Here is a 6,139-nt window from a genome sequence, read left to right as displayed (position 1 = left end):
TACAAAAACCAATTTCCTCATAGTACAGCTAAATATGCAAACAGGGAGTGATTGAAAAAGTGTGAATGAAGTAGTTCCTCCCTCTTTAATCTTACTCTACCTCTTCTTACAGGCCCCATGGTGGCACACTGCTACAGTATTACGGTCTCGTCCTTATTCTGTTACATCAAATGATTACTCATTCATTGTTTAACCGTTTCCTTCTCTTTTTGGATCATTCAACTTTCTTACATCTCCATGGTGAATCAATATGCAAATTATTTCCTGTTCAAATCCCTCATCTGTCTGTCATGCCCAGTTGTTGGCTCTCTTTTATCTCCTCATCTGTATTCCAAACACAAAATGCAGTCAGATAAGAGAAAAAGAGAAAAAAGAAAAGAAACTCATCTCTCCCATACACTCCTCACAGCCGCCTACCTTTGCCTTCCCACCTCCCCATCTTCCATTCTGACTCATACTGAAATCCCAGTGAGCCTCCTCTCTCTCTCTCTCTCTCTCTCTCTCTCTCTCTCTCTCTCTCTCTCCCCCATCCCTCCCCTCTGCTCTCATTTGTGTTTTCTCTCCCTTTGATTGCCAAGCTGGCTCGAAAAACAACGAGCAGGGCAGGAGAGAATGAGCAAATGAAAAAGACAGAGAGCAAGAGAGGAGGAGGTGGATGAAGAGGAGGAGGAGGAGGAGGAGGAGGAAGAAGAAACTGTGCAGCCAAAACGTGCCTGTAATGAGGATTCTGCCAAAGGAGAGCAGAGGAGGTGTGTGCGTGTCAGAGTGAGATGGGGGTGTTGAAATAGTGGGTGAACATTAGTGAAATCCCCTCTCGCCCACACGTCCTTCCCCCTTACAGCCTCATCTTGTCTACGAAATGTGTGCGATGGCAAACCCACACTCCCGCACAGCAGCAACTCCACATCCACCCACGCACACGCCATAGCAGACGGACTCAGAAACTTTGAACTTGTGCATTTTGAATGTTGTGTGCCAAGATGGGAGGGAGAAAACATGTATGTAATGGCGCATGTTCTCCTAGTGTCGTGAAGGCCAATTAAGTGGGTCCAGCACAACTATCTTGCCTGAGATGGCATGACAGGATTCCTACCATGATTTCATTACTACAACTGTGGTGAAGTTTGCATTTTACTTGCAAAGTCATACTCTGTCTCTCCTCATCCGCTGTGACACTGACAGTGAGTCACACCAAACTTCACAGCGTTCTGCCAAAGTCATATGCTGAATCCAATTAAGCAGCTGTGTGTGCCTGGATGTGTGTGGACAAGTGTGGGTAGTCATTAATACATATGTTCATGAAGTGTGTTTGGAGGCCTATATGCATTTGGAGAATGTAGTACCTTTCTGTACTAACTGCCAGGAATGTTTAAAGGGGCATGATGGCTTGGTAGGTAGAGTCTGTGTTCTCTCAACCAAAGCTTAGAGGTTCAATCCCCAGCTCCTGCAGTCACATGTCAAAGGGCAAGACACTTAACCCCAAATTACACCCACTGCTTCATCAATGGCTTGTAAATGTGTATAGGTGCATATGAATTGGATAAGTTAACTAACGGCCACTTTATATTAACCTGACATGCTAGATGGACTGTTTCACATATCCACTGGGACATGTCTCCCACCCAGCTTGGCAACAACCACCCTTAGACTGTGTTAAGTGAGAGCTGAACCCTCTGACTGGACAGACTCATTTATTAAGGGACTATGAGTGATGAAACATGTGACATACTATACATGCACAGCTCTGGAGAGTGAACCTAATACTGTAGCCGCTATCGTTGCTAAGTACTAGTGGAGAAAGTTAATGAAACAATCTCACTGATGGCAGAGGTTGCTATAGAGACACCAACATTACTATTTTATTATTTTTATTATTTCCACAATGCTCCTAAGAATCAGAGCGATCCATTCCCCCCGCCCTCTCTTTCTCCACCATTCAGAAAATATGTGCTGAAACAAGCAGAATTTCCCCTCATGATGTCATGTGGGGAGTTAGCACCGCCCCCATGTTCAGTTGACCATCCCCACTTGTAAGAAAGTTACGCCCTCCTCTCCTGATCAGGAGAGCCACATCCTTTAAGCCACATCCATTTCCTGAAAGGGGTGGGATCAGGGGCGGAGTCAGCCAGCTTGGTAACATTTAAAGCCAGAGACGCAGAAACAGCTCGTTCTGAGCAGGTCTGAAACAGAGGGGTTTTTAGACATGCAAAAATCCAATACTGGAGTGATTTTTCAGCAACAAACTTCACAGGCATGTTTTGGAGACCTCTAAACACAATATAAACTTGTCTTAAAAGAGTAAAATATATGACCTTTAAATGCCACTGACACAGCACTGGGAGAAGTCTGGGGTCAAGTATCTTGCCCAAGGACACATCAACATGTGACTGAAGGAGCCGGGAACCAACCCTAAGACCTTTGATTGTGAGATGACCAGTTTTTCGGAGCAAAATAAAGGTTTTTGCCAAGAAATGCTTTCAGTGTGGTTTTTTGCTCATCTTGTAAATAAGAAATGTGGTTACTTAATTACGCAAGTTGCCATTGTTTGTCAGCTTGCAGTCCAACTATCCCATGCTCATAGCTATTGCTTCTTTCTCCTTGAAAGACACTGATTGGTCCGTCCATTCTCAAACTGGGAACCAATGTTTCAGATTGGAACTTTGCAAGATGGTTCTGCCTGGTGACAGACATGAAATCTGGACAGTCCATCAGCTTTGCAAGGTTATATTTACATAGCAGCCTCCACTATCAGTGTGTGAATTTGGTGTGAATGGCCAAGGGTTATCTGCAGTGTTAAAAATGTTTTGAGTAGTCATGTGACTGGAAAATCACTATTCAATCTCAAGTCCAAGTGCATCTACATTATAGAGTAGTAGTATACCCCACTTTAAAATGACATTGAAGTACAATATACAGACAAAAGTATATGGATGCCTGACCATTACACCAGCTGGGACTGTAATTACGTTGTATTCAGAAACATGCACTTTAATTTGAAGTTGGCCCCACTTTTGTTGCTATAACAGCTTCCACTCTTCTTGGAAGTCTTCCCACAAGTTTTTGGAGTGTTTCTGTGGGAATTTGTACCCATTCATTCTGTAGAGCATTTATGAGGTCAGGCACCAATGTTGGACAAGAAGGCCAGACTTACAATCTCTGTTACAGTTCATCCCAACGATGCTTGATGAAGTTCAGGTCAGGACTCTGCACAGGCCAAATAAGTTCTTTCACACTGAATTCATCAACTATGCCTTTATAGTCATGTTGGCAAAAAGAAGAGCCTACAAACTGTTGCTAGAAAGTTGGAAGCATAGCATTGTCCAGAATGTCTTAGTATGCTGAAACATTACAGCAGCCGCCACACCTGTTGTAATGGGTCTAATTGAAACACCAGAATTCAATAACTAACAGGTGTGGCCAAATACTTTTGTCCATATAGTGTGACTTAATTAGGTGATTCTTTATGCAAAAAAATAAACAAGTCTAATTTTTTATCTATAAAGGGTGTGATGTCCATAATATCTGCATCTCTGTCATACAGTATATCAGCATGATGCTGCAAGCTAAAGCCGTGCTTATATTCAGTACAACAGCCCAGCCTGTCACAGCATATGATGTTTGAAGACTTTTACTCCTCTTAAAGCTCCTTTGAGGAGATTTTTTTTACTGGTTATGACACATGTAGTAATTAATACTGATGTTTATGGACTACAAAGTCAAAAAGACAAACAGTAAAGCAAGAAGTTTTTTCTTTGTTGCAATTAAAAATGCCTGAACCACAAGAGGGGGGTAGGTGGCAGACAAAGTGATTAACTGCACTTGGTCAAAACTGCCTTTTTGACATTTTATACAGTACTGATTCTTAATTAGTCGTACATTTGTGACATTTGCAGGATAAATTGAGCAAAGAGGTAAGTACCACTTGCTTTATGCAGTGCCAAAGTCAACACTAGGTACATTTTCTCACAGGAGCTTTAAATTAATAATTGGAACTAAAATAATCAGAACAGAATACAACACGATTATGATGACTTTCATATCTTTGATAGTGTCTAAAAGCGTGTTGTATTCTGGGGCACAGCCATCAGGAGTATATCGTTTTGATATTTGATGAACATCCTTAATAAAACTCTTATTGCATGCAGTCACGAAACAGTCAAAAGCTTCTGCTTCAGTATCATTCATGCCTTTTTTTTCAATTCTCCTCTGCACTGACACACCACTCCATGTACTCCATTTCATATTGTCTTGTCACTCATTCCTCCCCCTGTTACTCCTTCTATCTCTTTTAGTGAATTATACATTTAAAGCGGCTGATGTGGAGATATTCCAAACATCTAATGCCAGAAAATATGCGTCACACAAGCCCCTGTCCGCCTCGCTCTCTTCTTCTCTGAGTCTTTCTGTCTGTCTCTCCTACACACACACATGCCTTCTTTCATTTCTGTCTCTCTCACTACTTAAAATCACATTTCAGTCATCTCACTTTCATCTTCCTGTCACTTTCATTCATTTTTTTTCAACCGTATTTAAACTCTGTGAATTAATCCTGCTCTAATTTCAGCCACAATATCCCACCTTCCCCTTCTGACTGTATTCCCTCGTCTGTCCTCCTCCACCACCACCCTAGTCATCTCTAAAAGTCATCACCTCCCACCTGACAGTGTCCAGGTTGAGGGAGACACATAGAGAAAGGCTGAACCAGAGAATGAGAGAGAATGAGGAGGGGGCTGGAGATGGAGATGTGACTATGTTGGAGAAACCCCACTGGTGTCAGAAATTCACCTTCAAAAACTCCCCCGCTTTTTACTCATTTGTATTCACAGTCTTTCCTTCTCCTCCTGTTTCTCTCCTCTCCTCCTGCATCATGTCTCCTCCCTACCTCCCCCCTATGTGTCCTTCTGTGTCTCTAACCATCCTGCATTGCTCCACCTGCACTGTGGTGCAGCACTGACAATCAGAACTCTGCACACATACACACAGGCACAGAGGCACTGGAGCACACACACAAGGGGAGACACACGCCCACAACTTCCGGCAGCCCTCCTCCCTCCCTCCTTCTCCCCCTCTCTCATTTTCTCTCCCTCTCTCTTACACACACAAAGCTCTTCACTGCAGGCACGAAACATTTCTACAACTGCTGGTGTGCTGGAGCTTCATCAGGAGAAACTGCCAACAGAAAGTACTCTGCATTCACATGCAATGCTCATAATTGTTTGTACCACTAAAATGAAAAATTACAATAAAGGAATATACAAAAAGAGAATGATAACCACACTATAATCAAATAAATATGATCCATGACACCGTAATTTAGTCTTTCCTTTCCCCTAAAACGATACTGATTTGAATAATGTAAACATGGTAATGGCCAGTTAGACTGGAAACACACATTTTGACATGCATTTAAAAAAAAAGTCAATGCATGATCTTTCAAACTGTGTCTTCAGCTCAGCTTTGTCTGCATGTATTCTTTGTTTCTCTCTGTTGCCTGCCTACAAATCAGAAGACTTAAGTGGCTAAATAAGACAAGTTTAACTTCTGAAGAAGAGAAGACATTCCTGGCTACTAGGCTTAAAAAGTCATGCAAGCATCTCAGATAAATAACTTGATGACACGATGAAGACAGCTATGAAAAATAGAGGATGTTTGCCTTAGAGTTAGGAATAGTGTGAAAGATTTATTGGAAGAACAAGACTGGCCCTTTAATTTGGTGTTGCTAGGGAGATGAGCTGTTTACTTTAGAATCAGCCACAGAGATGATGTCTGCTTTAACTGTAATAAACCTCCGTAGCATGCAACTACATATTTACAGACTCGTCTTTCTGTGCAAACTGTTTTCCTGCAATGACACAATCCCTCCACAAAACATCTTCATGCAATTTTTCAGGTCATGTTAAAGTAATCATTAAAGGCAACTGAAAAAATATGCAGTGATGGTGAGATTTTGCTCTTCAGTAGCCTAAATTTTAGATTAAAGAAGATAAGAAAGTTTGTTGGTAGGCCAATCCAAAGGGTTGGATAGCTACATATGTGTTCGGGTTGAGATTAACAACTCAAGCCTGACATCTAGTGGATGTTGTACAAAATTGAGGCTGTGAACGTATGTAGGATACTTGACTGGGTTTCTTTATATAAT

Source organism: Cheilinus undulatus, linkage group 12 (genome assembly GCF_018320785.1).
Source record: "Cheilinus undulatus linkage group 12, ASM1832078v1, whole genome shotgun sequence".
Classification (NCBI taxonomy): Eukaryota; Metazoa; Chordata; class Actinopteri; order Labriformes; family Labridae; genus Cheilinus; species Cheilinus undulatus.
Note: the sequence above shows the minus strand (reverse complement) of the source record.